Raw genomic sequence first — 18,670 nt, forward strand, 5'->3', positions numbered from 1 at the left:
GAATCAGATACAGGAGCTGTACCTGATGAGCATGTTGCCGTGGATGTCCTGATACACCTGGTCTTGCAATCAGGGTTATCAGTTCAGGCCCAATACCACACCAAAGTAAGTATTTATCTGATGTTGCAGGCTTGTATTTGCACAGCTCTGAGAGTAAGCTCTCTACTGATTTTACCCCTACTGACAGACTTTTTATATAATATCTCCTCATTGCCAACTGTGGTATTACAGTGAAATGAATGTTATAGGTAAAAAGGAACTCACTATGTATATGAAGAAAGAATTAGCTTAATTAAAGCCCTAAAAGCTAACAAGATAAAGTTGTTATTGGTCCTGCTATAATAAAACTAACAGATAAGCCTCAATCTTATAAACAGGGAGGGGGGCAGGAGCAGGGGGTCAGCCTGCTCCAGCAGGGGCCTCTCCACAGGCCACCGGGGAACTTCTGCTCCATGCCTAGAGCACCTCCTGCCCTCCTTCTGCACTGACCTGCACTGGTCTGCAGGGCTGCTTCTCACTCCTCCCTCTCCCAGCTCACATCTTTTCTTCAGTCTGCTCTCCCAGAGGCCCAACCAACATATCTCAGTGGCTCAGCTCTGGCCAGTGGCGGGTCTCTTTTGGAGCCGTCTAGAGATGGCTCTGATCTGACATGGAGCAGCTGCTAGACTCTGCTCATAGGCCACCCCTCCAGCTCCTCTGCTACCAAACCCTCACCACGTAAACACAGTACAATGCTATCCTTCTACATAACCATACAGAATCCTTTACTTTTTTTTTTTTTTCACTTTTTCCTCCTTTTCAGATAAAACTTGAGTTTTCAAAGACTCTTATGTTAAATTATGAACATTTACATCAGAATAAAATCAATAAATAAAACCCAATTCAATTTTTAAATATTGTCTGGAAATATTTGACAGCTACTTGAGGATTTTACCTCACTGTTAGAGGTTATCTTCATTTCTAATGCTAGATTATTTTCAAGATCAATTAATCAGTTTTTCTGTTTGTATGCTGCTAAAAACTCATCATAATATGTAGTTGCACTTTAAGACAATTAAAACTATTTAAGGACATCCTATTTATCTTGCTGACTTTGTAGACAAAATTATCAGAAGTTATGGATGCTTGTGAATTATCAAAAGAAAAATGCTTGTAATGAAATTTACAGAAAAGATGAGTAAGGAGTAAGGAAAAGTAATTTAAATTCAATGGAATAAAGTTAGATTCCATAATAAGATAAGCTGTTTTATTATATGACAATATTTTGACATATAATGACAATATATTTTAATTGCAACAGAGTGATCTGTATTGTGCAGAAATTGAAAATATTTAAAGAAATTTACTGTGCAAATGTGATGACTCATCGTATTTCTTTTTGAATAAATATACACCTCATCGCTTTAAGTAAAAATTGATGGTTCTCTGCTCTTCTTTCAGGAGGGCTTTGGGACAAGCTAATTACTAATTTATCAGTTTTAAATCTAGTTTTTGTTGTTGTTGTTGTTGTTTTTTAATGGAGGATTGTTATTTAGAACTGTTTATTAACCTGCAAGAGATTGCTGCAGTAAGATTTTTTTTTGTTGTTTATTTGCTTGTTTGTTTTGCATCCTACACTATTACTTGTCTACTTCTAATGGTATATATCATTTGGAAAGTAAACTATGTACATTGTTTGCACAAAGTGCTGATTTTGTGCAGTATTTGTTTTTAAACATTTACGTATGTGTGTCTCATTACTGAAAAAGCTGCAGAAAAGTGATAACAGGAAAAACAGAAGATTGATGATGAGTCCTGAACTTTGAGTCTTTATAAAAAGGTCTACTCCTACTTTCAGTACAAAGGACATAGAATGTAGCTAGTTTTACAATATATGACACAAATCCAACTGAAAATACCCTATTGGAAACACAGGAATCTCACTCAATTTGAGGCACATTTTGCTAGGGTAAGTTCACTGTCCATACACTATTATTGATTTGTTTAAAAGACATTCTTCTTCTAATAACTCAAGCTATTTTTGTTTAAAGAAAATGTTCTTTAAATAAGTTGTTCAAATAAATGTTTTATTAGGGCAAGTAAAGATCAAAGAAGTTATTCATTTTTATCTCATATTTGTTTTATCTCATATCATCCAAATTCTAGTTTCTAGTCCAAGAAGAAATCTCTAGCCCTTTGTAAAGAATTCCACTAATGTATATCATGTGTTTTTAAAGGCAATGTTCACATTACTTAGCAAGAAATTTCCAATGGCAAGTCATCATAATACCTTGAAGTCTAGGTAGTACCATACTGCTCTGAGGTCAAGCTGTTGAAAAGCATTTATACATTTATTTGTACACTTATATACTTATTTGCATCGGGAGAATGTAATACTTTACACTAATTAGATTAGAAAAGCTTGTATGTGAGCAGGCTAAGGATCTTGCAGGATCCTCACTTCTGATGGTGCTCCAGATGTCTCCACAGAATGATTTGGAGATGAAAAGGAAGAAGGAGAACCTGGTGTGTACACACACACACACACACACAAATCAGTTCCCCATGGATATTTCAATTAGTGTTTATTTAACGCCTTGTGTTTCAGTGAGAAATAAGCTCCTTCAGAATATGGTTCTGTTTATCTGCATTTTTTTCCTTCTCTCTCAGGGCAGTAGAGATAATCCTAAACTAATCCTAGAGAAGAAGAGGAAAGGCAGCAAATGCAGGAGAAAGATTTAATTTTATAACTATGTAATTAAATCTTAAGTCTTCAAAACATTAACTGATATTCTGGACGTGCTCTAGAACATACTGTCAAGAAAAATATCAACATACTGTAGTCTTCTTAAGGCAAATGGATTTGCCAATGTGAAATTTTATGGCCTGTGTCATGCAAGCAGTGCAAGATCAGCATAAGCCCGCAGCCTTAATAAACAGGGTTTTTGTGAATAAACAAGCTGTTTTGACACTAATCACCTGTCTCAGTGATCTGCAAATGAAAACTGCAGTTTGATCACAGATGTTGCCGGCAATGTTGAATTACCAACATGCTGAGTTTACAGAAATGCTTTAACATAGTTTTGTTTGCTAAGCAAAATAGTCAGCTAATAAATAATTTGAGCCCTACCTCTAAATATAAGGAGAAGTAAAAGACATGGTCTGAGATCTATTGCCTGCAGTATTTTCTATTCATTTAAGGAACTTGGAGTGAAATTTGCGTCAGTATTGATCTCTTTCACTTACTGCTTATCCATTTTACTATGAAACTAAGATGAGCATTTAGTAATCTGATATGAAAAAAATCATCATTATGCTGTGATATTCATACTCACCTTCACATAGATAATTTTAAAACAAACAAACAACAAAAAAAGTTATTTTTGATTAATTTCCTGTGTAGTCTCATTCTGTACACATGAAGAGAAAGTAAATTTTACAGTTCATTTCAGGGCTTTATGTTAGTAAACTACCTTAAAGTCTTGCAATTCAGTCACAACTGTAGTGCAAATAAACCATAGTCTTTAGCTCACAGTTCTAAAGTATATTGTACATGGTTGCAGTGTCCTAGATTTCTTATATATATTAGTCAAGATGACGAGAATTATTATAGATAAGTCATTTGGGGTTTAGCTTCATTGTATAAACCATTGGCTTGGGACTGTCTCAAGGACCGCAAAAGTAGTAGCTTAATCTGAGTATATATTTTAAGTTATATTCAGTGCAGGAGACCCATAATTATGTAAAATAAAATAATTTTATATATCTCTCTCCTGAACATGACATCTCTCTGTATCAATATGAAAGCCTAGATACCCAACTAAAACAAACACCTGGGCAACTTTTAGATTTCTTTCTCTTGCTAGTTATATATGAAGGGGGTGAGGGAAGATTTTTTAATAAAGATGTTGAAGTTTATCCTAGTACATAAGCCAACAGTCAGCTGATTTAAAAAGTCAACTTCCTGCACTAATAAAGGAAAAAATGTGTTATTGAAATCTTTCAGCATTTGTTTACTAAACAGAAGCAAAATCTGGATTTTTTACAGCAGTTCATTTCATGGGATGACATCTTAGAAATCAATACCAATAAATTTCCTATACATTGATTTAAGAAATTATGGCTACAGACATAGATGGTTTGTTGGTTTTCAATGTAATCAGATCAGCTGAAACCATTTGTTGAATATTTGTTGAACCATCTAAAACCATTTGTTGAACAGCAAAAAGCTCGTCTAGCTTCATACATTACTAATCAGTACTGTGTTACTAAAGGTTTTGTTTTGTTTCCTGTAGTGAAAGGTCTGAGTTGCTGAATATAATTTGCTAAGACTAAGATGAATCATCTTCTAAATTTCACCTCATGATCTAGAGCTGGTGGTGAGAAAGAAATATGGAGGCTCCACAATTCTTTAGAACCTATAAAACCCTGCGACTGCTTTAGCATTCATCAATTTTTAACTACTGCTACAAGGCTTCAAGCAATCAATTATTTCCCAGCTCAGCGAGAGACTCAGAGCTATACCAGATAAACCAGAAATCAATTTTACTGCCTTGTGGCTGGGCTCTAAATATGTTTCGCCTTACCATACTTAAAAATAAATGAAGCTAGATTATTATTATTATTATTATTTATTATTATTATTATTAATAGTAGTTACAGACATGGCAGAATTTCCTTCATACTTCAGAGGATGTTAAAAATTCATAAACGAATAAAACTTTGTTGGGATATAAGTGCATTGTTCTTTTATTATTGTTTCCTAAAGAAACAGAAAAACAATTTATTTTCCTGAGTATGGTAGTGAATTTGGGAGCTATTTTTCATAGTGAAGAGTCTCTTGGCTATTTTTACATCACCCTTTTGGACTTCTCTGCTGTATGGAAAGCATTTGTTCAGCATAAAGGCTGCAATATTCTGCTAAGTAACCATGGGAGTTACAATTGTAATTATCAGCATTTTAATGGAAAACATCATCTCCTCCAAAGGTTGAGTGAAACCTTGCATGAAATTCAAAGCAAAAGTGCTTTTTAAAGAGGCAGCAATATGAAAACACAGATTTAACTTCATCTGTGCCAGCCTGTTCCCATGAATTTATGTGCCTGAGTTTGAATCTGCCTGACATCAGCTGAAGTGCTGTAAGCGCATTTATAGATTACAGAACTTCTAAGAAGTGTTACTTTAATTCTTTCCCTGTAATGTGGAACAACTGTACACAAGTTCTAGTGTTTTTTTTCACTCCCGAATAAAGGGAAAACACTGCATGGGAAATAATGGGAAAAAATGGAAAATAATGGGAAAAAACTGAGGTTGAAAGGGACCTCTGAAGGTCATCTTGCCCAACCCTCCCTGCTCAAGCAAGGCTAGCTAGATTTGGTTGCTCAGGACCATGCCGAAGTGGGTTCTGAATATCCTCAAGAGTGGAGAATCTACAGCCTTTCTGGGCAACCTGTTCTAGAGCTCAGTCAACCTCACAGAAAAATAGCGTTTCCTGATGTTCATACGGAGCAATCAGTGTTCTGGTGTGTGTCCATTACCTCTGTCCTCTCACTGGCTACCACTGGAAAAAGCCTGGCTCCATCTGTTTTACACCCTCACTTCATATATTTGTACACACTCATAAGATTTCCCCTCTGGACTTTCTCTTGTCCAGGCTAAATGGTCCTAGTTCTCTAAATCTGTACAACAGACAATTCAGTCTCTTCGTCATCCTTGTGTCATTTGCTGGACTCTCTCCAGTAGCTCCAGCATTGACCCGGGGGTACACTGCTAATTGCAGGCCTCCAACAAGACTTCATACCACTGATTACCAACTTCTGAACCTCCTCACCATCCTGGTTTCAGCTAGGATTAATTTTTCTCCTAGTAGCTGATTAGGTGCTGTGTTTTGGATTTAAGATGAGAATAATGTTGACAATAACTCATCCTGCTTTCAATCCACCTCACTGTCTGCTCATCCAGCCCACAAATCATCAGATTCTTTGTGAAGATCTTAAGGGGCACAGTGTCAAAAGCTTTTCTGAAGCCTAGGTAGACAATGTATGTCCACTGCTCTCCTCTCGTCTACCAATTGGGTAAAGTCTTTTCATTGTTAAAGGTTACAAAGGAATAGATTCTATGTAAATGATACCATAGAAACATGAAAAACTAGAACATATTCAATCTTTCACAGCATTTTGCCATTACATTTTACTTAACATTGAAATCAAAATATCCAAAAAATACCCCCAAATTAATGTACTAGTTACCACCCTATATGGTATTTCTTCTTTGCCTAAAAATATTAGTGATATTAATTTAAATATAAATGTCAAGTTTCTTGAAGACTGGGAAAATGATAGAGCTCATTCAAAGCCTGTGAAATGCAAACTGTTTCTGACATTTTTCCTTTCTGAGTTCTTTCTGGTTTTGATCAGCTAAGTTTGGACACTTTCTAAAGGTCAATGACATGGCAAACAGCAATGAAAACACAGGAGACTAATGGCAAGGACTATGTACAACTGCTTGAAACATTTTCCATGGAAATGAGTCACAGTTTCAAAGCCATAGTGCTCTGAACTTGCTTCTTATATAAACTAGGACATGCTCTAGTATTTAAGTCTGTCCTATCATGAGATTCATTGCCACTGCAGGGTCATTACCTGCTCTACTAAAGGCATAAAGCACATGTTGTTGCCTGCAAATATTCCTACAGTACTTTGCAGTGAGAACAATGCTGCTTTTTACAAGCTAAGCCATTTGTCTATCAGCAATAGTTCATTTGTATGTTCTTTCTACTCAGTCTACGCATAAAGAATCTTCCTCTGGTCTGACTTGTGAAGCTGTGTTTTGAAGCTTTGCCATCATATTCCAAAATAAGTTTATTTTCCTGTATAAATTTTTACTTACAGAAACTTTATTAAATACAGAAACTTTGTTAAATATGGAGACAGAGTAAAGACCTAGTTCTATTTTTCCACATGCACAGAGCAGTGGCTTAAAAAGTCACTAGACTTTATACACTCTATCTTATTGGATTTCATTAAAATTTAAGGTTAATGCTACTGATTTACAATTTCTTATATAAAACCTTTTATTTTATTTTTTTTCCCAGAAAGGCATATATAGTCTTCTATCAAATGCCACACTGTGAAACATAAGGTTTTTCAGTGCATTGAAATCTCACAGTGCCAATGGTTACAGCTGCATTGTAGTTATACTGCATTGTATCATACTGCTACCTGAATGAAGCCACCAAAGACCTAAGTTTTGGTATAAGTAAAGCTGACAACATCTGTCATAGCATTTTGTAGCCTGGTTGTTCTTATGAAATGAGTGTGTCCATGAATATAGGACATAGCCTGGAACATTTACAAATATTTTTGTGTCAAGTCAATAATTTTACACAAACTTTAATTCTGTTCAATCTACTTCACTCATCTGTGAAGCTTATCTGAGAGTTTTATTTTTCTTTTGAGCAGCTGACATGATATACTTGTTGACCAAAGACTTTATTAAAAGACATAACATCAAGTTAAAATGAAAATCTTTACTTCAATAAGCATTAAGGTTGGAAGTGTAGCATATAAAAGGTAAGAAATACGACAGCAGAAATTGTCTGTTCAAATCTAAATCTCCTCTATTTGCTGCATATCCTTTACATATGTGCAGATGTTCTGTTTTAATTACATGCATTTTTTCAAGAACATAAAAGGCTACACACAGGTTAAAGTATGCTCACTTAATGAGTAGATCCCCATCTCGAGTTTTTATGTCCCTTACTAAATGTGTTATCCTCTGCCTTCTTCATTTTACATTATTAAAATCCTATTATGAAATTATTACTTTGCTCAAGGAATTTCTATTACCATCACTGTGACCAGTTCCTGAACACTCATTTATTTTGCAACACCTGCACGAAGACTGTGCACTAACCATTTTATACAAACAGTGAAACACAAATATACTAGGTTGGAAAAGGTTGGAAAAGACCTCCAAGATTATCTGGTCCAACCATTCCCCTGCTACTAATGGCACCAATGAAACCTTGTCCTTAAACACCAGGTCCAGCCTTTCCTTAAACACCTCCAGGGACGGTGACGCCACCACCTCCCTGGGCAACCCGTTCCAATGCCTGACTGCTGTTTCTGAGAAAAAACCTCTCCTAATTTCCAACCTGAATCTCCCCTGGTGCAACTTGAGGCCATTCCACTAGTTATCTGTGAGAAGAGGCTGACCTCCAGCTCCCCACAATTTCCTTTCAGGTAGTTGTAGAGAACAATATTGCCCAATCCGTCACTCCTGTCAAGTGAAGGGAAGTATGGGGCTGTCTCCTCCAGCTGCTCTGGCCCAGCACTACTCCTTCTGGTAACTGGGGCCAGTCTGGTGCATAGGGACCCAGGACCTCTCTCTGCCCAGGTTCAGCAGCAAGGCTGCCGCTTTCCCCTTTGCAGGTTCAGCAGGGTAGCAAAACTGAGAAAATTTAAGACAGGCTGCAGTGATCAGGTACAGGGCTCAGTCACATACAGGTTTTACACAAGAACAGGCCTTTTATTACCATATTCTAGCTATCCCTGCTCTTTGTTCTTCCTGCTCCCCTTCCTACTGCACAGCCGGCATGGGTTTGAGAGCTCTGCGGTTTTGTGCATCCCTCCCAGTCCAGGCCCCTTCCTGGTTCACAGTCTTACCAGTTGCAAAGTCCATTCTTCTTGGAAGTAGTGCCTGTTGTTTGACAGCCTATCAACCAGTGAGACTGGGAGGCTTGGATCTGGTCACTGTCTCCCAGCTTAGAATGCCTCCATCAGACAGCCCTCCTGGGAGAAACATTCCTACATTCTCACCTGCTTTCATAAATTAGTGTGAGTGACTAGACTTGGTCCCCATCACTGCCCCCCTTATTGCATTGAAAAAGGTCCTTGACAAGGTACCCTTAGAAGAGGGTACACTTTCTGTATACACAACCTTACAACCCCCAGACGTGCATAGTCACTGTTTATGTGCTCCAGATCTCCTCTGGTAGGGTCTGAGTTACTTTTTATCCTTAGGTAACTAAATTTTGCTAGTAGTGATCCCATACAAAACATGTTGTGTGACTTACCTCAGGATTAAATGGCAACACACAAGGGGTATAGCTGATGCTCTTATGCTAGCATAATATTATGTTAATGTTCTTTCTTGAAAGTCTCATGTATTTACTACATTGGATCTACAAAAGAGGCAAAAGGTCTTAGAAATAATGTGTTGCTTTGATTCAGTCTCAAAGACCACCTTCTGCACTGAAATATATAGGAGAAAAAGAGAGTATCATAAGTTCTATTGAAAGTATTGCATAATGATATAGTACAGTTTTAACAGCCTTTTTATGCTTAATTTCCTTTTATTAAAAAAAATAAATAATTAAATAAATGTCCTGTATGGAAGAAAGGAAAGGCAAGGGAGAATATGGGAAGTTTGAAGGTTATTAAATTTGCCTTGGATATTTTCCCTGAATAGGGGACAAAAACAAGGTCAAAATACCAAATTGTGGAACCAACAGCTCCAACAAGACAGTCAGACTGGAAATATTAACTCCATTTCATACGACATCCCTCTCAGTCAAATTACAATGCTGTGACACTTGATCAAACTGCATGTGACTTAAGTCACCTTGACACTGTGTCCAGGATGCCTTCAGAATTCAGGCACATTCCATACTCTTTCCTTGACAGTTGTTGCTCAGATGTGCCCTTTGTGATGACCTTACATATCTGTGCGGTGTCATGTACCACACTGTCAAGGGAATATCCTTCCAGCACAAGACACTGAAACAAGATATTGTCTAAAGAAAAGAGCTAGGCAAAAGCAGAGGGACAGTGGACATGCCAGATTCATTTTGAACTGATCTGCATCAGAGTGCTTTGAGTTCAGGGCAATGAATAATGCTTTGATTCAGATTAAATACATATGTAGTTCTTTGGGGAGGATCTTTGCGGAATCTAAGCAAACTATACTTTAGAAAAAAAAAAAAAAGAGAGAAAGAAAGAAAGAAAACAACAATGCACATTCTTATCTGACTGTAGTTATCATGTAATAGAACCAATATATATACATCAACTTACTGCTGTTATGCTAGAGGACTTGAAAAAAAGTGTATATAAAGTCACCCAAGTATCTTTTTTGTACCTGTCTTCTTTTCACACTTACAGTGGTCTGCAGCTCAAACAGGAAAAAGTGCATTCACTGGAGCACTATATATATATATGTTAATTACCAATTAATTTTTATCCCACCAGTTATTGAAACAATAAGCCTTACACCATTAATCTCCATGTTCTCAAATGACAGCTGCACAACCCCTATAACACAGGGGCTTTTCTGATGATCACCAGTACATGTCCTTGATCCATGACAGTGATATCAAGGTGTTGACAAGAAATAAGAATGTGCAAGAACATTGTCAGCTAAAATTATCACATTGTAAAGATCTTCCTGTGGCTGAAAACATATCAGTCCTCTGAAACAAACTTCAGAGAAACCTGTAAAATTTAGATATATCGGTTTTAATTATAGTTTTTTTTGTTTTTGTTTTTGTTTTTTTTTTTTTGGGGGGGGGGTGGGGGGTTGGTGGAAACTAAACCATTTGCCTAACTAGATTTGTATGAGCCTTTCTATCCCACGTGTTCAAATGTACCCCCAAGTCAAGAAATATCTGTTTTTTTTTGGTTTCTTTTAATCTCCATTTTCAAAGAGCCTTTGAAATATGGTTTTCTTCAGCCTATAGTGTTTATAGGAGTAAGTGGCTAAAATAAAAATGAATTCTTGTTGCACTGGTCAGTTAAAATGTCAGTGAATTAAAATGCTTGGACAAAAAAAAAAAAAAAACAAACAGCAACAACATGAGAAAAAAAAAAATCATGCTGTTTTTTGACAGGGAGAGCAAAATGCTCCTATTGTATTATCATCTCAGTAAGATAGCACTAAGAAATCTTTATGTATAGCAGTCCTCCAGTAATATTCAAGTTTACAAAAGGTTTGGGAATGGTTAGTACTTTGAACACTATGAATGTTTAAACATTTTTCCTGTAAGTCTAGCAACAAAATAGATGAAAAATATAATGTTATGAAAGCTGCATATTCTGAGTTTAAGTTTCTCAGTTTTAAATAGAATAGATATAGGAAAAACAGAGAAAAAAAAATGGCATTGCAGCAATATAACTATGTAATTTCATAGTAACACCAGTGTAGTAACTTTACCTGGATGATATCCTTGGATGCTTTCCCCTGTTCAATGCAACATCCACATTCTGTGAGCTGCCCCACAAAACCACAGAAAGAATTTATCAGAGTAGCTGAGACATCTTGGTTTCTTGGTAGCTATAAAAGACGAGGCATTCTTCCATACGTAACTTCAATATCAAAACTGGGCTCCCTATCTACAAAATAAAGAACGGGGCAAATTAGACTGGTGAATCTGAGCAAGTTTTACACCTAATGCTCAGAAAATATTGGCTCATCTGCGCACGGAACTTGTACTTTTGCATTCTGTCTACTGAATAACCAGCTCTTCTGCCCCTTAGTCGATGATCAAAATTCCTTGATCCTTTCTAACATATTTGTTGAAACAGTAACTTTATTACAGTGCCAAAATTTAAAACTTTCTGAATACATGATCCTCCAAGTGTTTTCACATAAAATACATTGTTACATTATAAAACATAATAACAAGGTAAAGCTAACTTATACAGCTAATTTATACCAAAAACCAATGCCTGAACAAATACCCTGAGTAAAAACCACACACAGACAAAATCCCCAAAATGCACTGACAGAATGAGTCACACAGTGCTTAGAAATAAAAGATCTTAGATCATTTAATGTAGTTACCTTACTTTCACCATATTGCTGTTTCCCAAGTCTCTAATAACCTGACCCAGGGAGAGATACACATGATTGTATCACTTCAGTTCTTTTTTCTTTATCTCCCCTTTCTCATCTCTAACTTCATCCAAGCACCTCCTCCTCAGAGGTTAAAAATTGCTCCTCTACATATTGCTGTGCATTGCAGTAATGCATGAAAGGTACAGGAATCACAGAAGATAAAAAATGGAAAACAGTTTGCAGGGTGATGCTCAGGTTGAGAGGATTAACATGAACTTTGCACAGTTCAAGAGAGAAGAGCAAGCTGGAGAGGATGTTTCTTTCATGATGGCGCACAGCACTGTCAAGAATGATACTTGAACTTCTTTTTAAAATACATTTTCATTTTAAACATTCTTTAGAAAGGCTATTAAATAAGAAATGTTGGGGGCCAAAAGATTTCTGGTCTGAGGAAAGAGTCTATGTAAAGAGGGCCTTAATGGACTTAAAACTGTTTGGCTCAAAGGACAATTTAAAGATGATAGGTCATATACAAGTTACCTCACTGAGAGAGTGGCAATTACAAAAGAGACAACTTGAATTCTCAGTTAGACAATTTCAAAAGAGAAATTACACACAGACAATGAGGATGGTTAACCACTGGAAGCAAATACCAAGGAAATTATATCCTCTACCTCTAAGATGTTTTAATAAGGACAAAATATCTTGTCTGAATCATAGATATCATAGATAGAAGATAGATATCGTAGATAGAAGGATATGTATTCAATACAAAAATAACTGGATGAAAATCTATGTTATTCTAGAAGACAGTCTGACATCATAGATTATTCACTTAGTTCCTAATTCTCTTTGTTAAAGAAGATGGGATTAATGGCACTGGTGTAACTGTTTACATGCCTGCTAAAGCAGAGCACTTTTAAAGGTAGGATTTAGAGGAACTTTACAGTCTTTGATACTTGGAAAAAAGTAAATCAGAACATCCAGGCTTACAAAGCAAATGGAAAAAAAAAACATGATAGAGTCCAGTGATTAGAGAAGACCTATGAGGGATTTTATTTTTTTTACTCTTTTGTCATTTTCATTTTGCTTATCTGTGTGTTCAGAGACCTCTAATGAAATGGAAAATCCTTTGCTAGTCAAGAAAAATATTTTAGTACTTACCTTGTCATAGATGTCAATAGATCCATCTATTCTTCAAAGTGATCTAGCATTAAATAATAAAGCAACCATAAAAATTGTAGAATTATCATGGCCTCTGGACACAAAATAAATGGGCAAAATAGCCACTTTCTTAACAGTGTTGATTTAACTAATACAAGTTATATTCCATGGTCCTCAGGAAGTAGTGAAATACTGCTGTCTTAGACTTTTCAACAGTGTCAGAAGACAGAATATAAATGTTTTTAAACTTAAATGTTTTAAATAAAAAATAGGAAAAATTAATTCAAGCTATAATTCTACTCTGTATCCATTTTTAACAAAGGGCTCTATTTTGGACCAAAGTCCTGAAATACAGTGTTAAAAATCCCTCTCTTCTGCAAATACCATCCTTAGAGACATATACAAGGAGAAATAAATTTGGAATTAACATCAAGCCAATTCTACCCAAGGGTGCATGCAATCCATAATACACCTTTATGTATTGGAGATTGCTGGTGGAGACTGGAAAATTAGAGATGGTTTTATTGGAAATCTGAAGACAAAGATGTAGAGGTAGAAAGCAAGGAATTCTCTGTGATAATGATAACATGGGCACATACACATCAAATAACCATCTGACATCAGTCTACTGCTCCTAGGAACAGGCTGGTGGGAATCAGTACAATGCTACTGAAGGCAGTGTAACAATGACTATTTGAATAAACTGAAAATATACTCTCCAGAAGATGAGAGGCTGTGGGATATGCAGGGGTATGATCATCTCCCATATGAAAGAAGAAAAAGCCTATTTTGCTCTCCTTTTCTACTGGACTGAACCAAAATGTAAATCTGATGGAAAAGTTTCCTTAAATATAAGACCATATCACTAGAATGTCCCATGGACAAATGCACGTAAACAATGAGATTCTTTGCTTTTTGCAGCAAGAATAATTTGCTCTTTTTCAACAGCAAAAAAAAATGTACTTTTCCCATTTTGTGTTTCAAGAGCCTGAATGAAGCTCTCTTCATATAGTCCTTCATTCCCTCCCATCTGCAACTAAATTTAGTACATTAGAATCACTTGGTTTAGAAGACTTCTTCAAGAAAAGTTGAATTTCTTTTGCTTTTTGTTTGTTTGTTTGTTTGTTTGTTTGTTTTGTACTTTAGAAAGAAATAGTAAGACTGGAGAACAAACAGGATGCATAAAACCTGAGCCATGTAATTCTCTCCACTTACATAGTGCACTTATTTCAAAATAAAGCAGAATTCTAGGTCTTTCACCCACCAGTTTCCAACAGTAGAGCAGATCTGGGTGCATGGTATATTCTGCTTTTTTGATCTGATCAAAATCAGAAAAAAAAAACAAGTAAGAGTTTAATTAGTAAATCAAGTATTTTACATCATGATAATGGTGCTGGGCCTTGAAGAGCAAGCATTTGTTTATGTTTTGAATTGAAAATGAGCAGCCTGCTGTAAATTTCAAATAAAAAGGCACTTAGAATATACAAGATTTTATGGAATGAAATAGAAAAGAAATATGACAAAGAAGTTTCACACAAGCATAGTTATTCTGTTGCAAAATCTTGAGATTAGTATGTCTTAAAAATCATATAATAATAATAATAATAATAAATAAATAGAAAGCCTGATGGAACAGTTTACCACATAGATTAATGTGGCTTCCTTTCTTTTTGAGCAATCACATTACAAATCATTATGTAAATATCTAAAAATTCTGCAATAAAGGTCACATCACTTATTGTCAAGCATATAGTGAATACTGAAAGAAAAATGGCTTCCTTTCCAAACCTGAATAAGCTCTTAACATGTGTCTCTCCTGCTGATTATTCTACTAAAAGATAACTTACTGAAGCTTTTGTAGACCATAGAGTCATTATCAGCATATTTTTCATGTGTTATTATTTTATAGCTTCTTCTGACAATTCATCAAAGGAAAACTTATTATTATTTCAACATCAGCCATCCTGACAATAACAAATATTTGTTCCAGAGGAAGTGGATGAATCTTGTCATATTTATGTATACCTTGTTGCTACTGGAAATATAAACTGTTAGTATTCTCTCTAGGTTTCATGTTTACTCCTTCCTGTATGAATATGTTACTAATTAAAAAACAAAGAATCCCAATATAATGTACATTCAGAATAAGTTAAATGGGAATGTGGCTGTCAGTTTCTCAGCTATGATTACTTATATCAAAATATTAATAATATTTTGATGACTTTAGTAAAAATTATGTAAAAAAATAAACAGCAATACTATAGTGTTTCACTTCACTACGATCCGGCAATGTAACTACATCACTCAGATAATCTTAGCTCTGCCTAGGATAAGTAAAATTAAAATCTCAAAATTAGAAAAAACTGCCCAAGGTAAGCAATATTGAATATCCAAATTTACAGAAAAAAAAAAAAAAAAAAATGTTACCTTATTCTTCTAATCTGAAATTACAAACCAAATTTGCATTGCTGTAAAATGTACTGTATTTGTATTACACAAGGGCAAGCATTATTTGTGGAGTGTTTCAAATATTCATTCCTATCAGGTTACAGGATATTTTCCTATCTTTTTGTTATGTTTGGTTTGAGAATAATGAAAGAATGCAAAGAAGAGTTGCAAAGATACTTTCCTTTTTTTTTGGAAAGTTAAAAAAATAAAACACATTTTAAAGTGTCTGCTTCGCTGTATCAGTCATGAAAACATTGTAACTCAAGCTCTTCTAGAACTTCTGAAGTCTGGCTTCTTTCTGCAGTTCCCTCCTTAAGGATCTTGTAGATTGTCATGGACAAACAAAACATGTCATTTTGAATTAATTCTGATCTTCCACACTGTGCGAATAGACTTTAAAACTGTGAATATCACTGTATTACAGTTATAGCTTTGCCATGTCAAACTTCAACCTGTGTCTGTCAACTGAGGTGTTAACGGAGAGTTAATATGCCCCATCCAACTAAAAACTAGTCCTATAATACCACATGCTTTTACTCTACCAATATATATATATATATATATTTGATGTATCTCAAGTAAAATGAAAAGCAAAGTCCTCCTCCTTTTACCTGACTGCTTCATCACACCATTTAGAAGAGAGAAACAAACAGCACATCTGCTATCAGATGTGTGAGATGAAGTGAAGATATTGTTATTGAAGTGATATTTAGTCACATCAAGCTTTTTCTTCCTTTTCATAAACTCTCCTTATAGAAAGCTGCTGATTGTCCTAAATCTCCAGGTATTTGGACTGGTATTTCAAAAGTGCAGGTCAGTCATAAAAGGAAGCAAGCAAGCAAACAAATAAACAAACAAACAAACAAAAAAAAACACTGAGATAGTGTCAGAGATCTCCTATGACCAGTGGAATCACTTTTATACTACAGCATCAGCCACAGATGAATCCTGAACCCTATACCAATTACAGCCTTCACACTAATGCAAGGTCCTATAATATGAAGGCCACCATATAGCTCCTTCTCCAGATTTTAACTTCTTTTATATTAGTGCTTCATCAGATTTGAGTGAGGGATATAGGGGTGTTAGCTGGTTTTATTTCACCTTATCCTCCCCTGCCCTAAACTAGGTTTTCATGCAACAGAGTTTTCATGTTGCACACAGGTATAATAGAACTGGAAAGATTCTGCATCATTTCTTACCATTTTTAAAATTTGTTTCTATTCCAAATAGTAATCTCAATTAACTGAATTCCATAAAATAAAATTATATAAAATTATCCAGTTCAATGTCAATTGAATTGACTAATGCCAATTGCATATGGGAATCCCTGAGAAATTACCTTTTTCAGTTGCTGAAAGAAATCATCTCAAACCATCACCAAAAATCACCACATTGCTTTTTTATTAATTAAATTAATTTCATATCTGTCTGGTGAATGAGCCAGAGCCAGAACCTTATTAAGTCTCTGCTGTCATGGGGTGTAACTTATGCCAAATAAGTGAAAATCTGTAGTCAAGGCAGAAGTAATTAGAGTATGTCTACAGTGATAGTCAATGTGTAATCCATCTCACACCAAAGTTGAACTCACTTCACATGTTAAGCAGTCAGGGATACTGTGGACTGGTCCACACTGGTCCAGAGACAATCTGACTTTCCTCTGGCTCTGTATTTGCTAAAATACAGATTAGAGAAAAGTAAAAAAAAAGGTGAGAAACCAGAAAGAGGGAAGTGTGAGAAGGCTGGTGTCAGACTGCTTTAGAGGTTCCTGCTTTCAGGTTATTCAATGTAATGATGGGTATTTTAGAAGAAAACCATCTTTGGAGTAGGCTCAAACTCAAACCCAAAAATTCACAGGGCTTTGCTATCTGTGGATCAGACAGAGAGGTATACAATATATCTTGTCAATGAGAATAAAACAGCTTGATGAGGAATTTAAAATCAGCCCAAGCTACCAGAAGAGCAACACTGTGAAAAGGCTTTAAGAATAGGAAAAAAACAAAAACAAAAACAAACAACAACAAAAAAAAAAACAGCAAAGCTAAGGAAAGGGGATGTGGGGGAAAAAGGAACAGTTCCAGGGACACAAAATGATCTGTTATTCTAATTGTTCTACTTATTATTCCGTAAACACTCTGGCAAATGTTCTCCATAGTTATCAAGCATATGTTTTGAATGCATTATGCGAAACAATTAGAAGCACCTGCTTCTTTTTCTATTCATAGAAAAATGTCAATAATAATCTTATTCTCACTGTCTTTCCAGAGCTCTCCTTTGGCTAGATACTCCCCAGGCAGCTGTACTAGATCCCAGTCTGCTTCAACTCTTCATATGAAATTCATGGAATCATAGAATGGCTTCAGTTGCAAGATCTTTAAGATCTTTTAGTTCCATCTCCATTATTTATGCAAGTTATAAGACTCATTTTCTTTAGCCTTCCTTGCGTATTTCCTCTGCACATCTTCTTGCCCTTCACCCTGTTACATAGAGATTCCAATCCTTGTAACTCTAGTATTTATTCTGAGTGCGGAGCTGGGGGTCAGCCTCTTCTCGCAGATAACTAGTTATAGGACTAGATGGAATGGCATCAAGTTGCACCAGGTGAGGTTATATTGGAAAATAAAAGACATATCTTCTCAGAAAGAGTAGCCAGGCATTGGAATGGGTTGCCCAGGGAAGTGGTGGAGTCACCGTCCCTGGGGGTGTTCAAGGAAAGGCTGGACATGGTGCTTAGGGACATGGTCTATTGGCTGTTATTGGTGGTAGGGGGATGGTTGGACTAGATGATCTTGGAGGTCTTTTCCAACCTTAATGATTCTATGATTCTAAATGTCTTGTCTTAAGGAAAGTCTGTGTTTACAGGTCCAGGGCAGCTGTAACACTGGGTATAGTGTGGTCTATCCCCAACATAGGTTAACTGAGAATTACCTTGCTAAAATCTTGCCTGAGTTATTTCCCTCTTCTTTTAAAGCAGGGGTGGCAGCAGCTCATACTCCGGCACCAAGCCTGGCACAGAAGAACTTTTAATGCACAGCAACACCAAAAGTACCTCCTGCCTGCACAACCTCAGGAGGAAGATCCTTGCCAGCTAAAAGGGATTAGAGCAACCACAGGGTAACTCTTCTACACAGTGTGTTATGTGATTGACGAAGCAAGAAAGCAGGAAGGCAAAGGTGAAACCTATGAACAAAATGGAGTTTACAGGTTATCATATATTCCACTTTCTTTTTCTGTGGACATCTGT

The 18,670-nt window shown here is 35.9% G+C and overlaps 1 long non-coding RNA gene across 1 annotated transcript; it reads left to right on the plus strand.

Moving 5' to 3' along the window:
- The first annotated feature begins 13,632 nt into the window (after positions 1-13,632).
- LOC118164983 lies at positions 13,633-18,460 on the plus strand. Its single transcript, XR_004749792.1, has 2 exons — positions 13,633-13,800; positions 18,401-18,460. It is a non-coding gene; the product is annotated as an uncharacterized LOC118164983 (long non-coding RNA).
- The last annotated feature ends 210 nt before the right edge of the window (positions 18,461-18,670 follow it).

The sequence above is a fragment of the Oxyura jamaicensis genome, chromosome 3, assembly GCF_011077185.1.
Source record: "Oxyura jamaicensis isolate SHBP4307 breed ruddy duck chromosome 3, BPBGC_Ojam_1.0, whole genome shotgun sequence".
In the NCBI taxonomy this organism is placed as follows: domain Eukaryota; kingdom Metazoa; phylum Chordata; class Aves; order Anseriformes; family Anatidae; genus Oxyura; species Oxyura jamaicensis.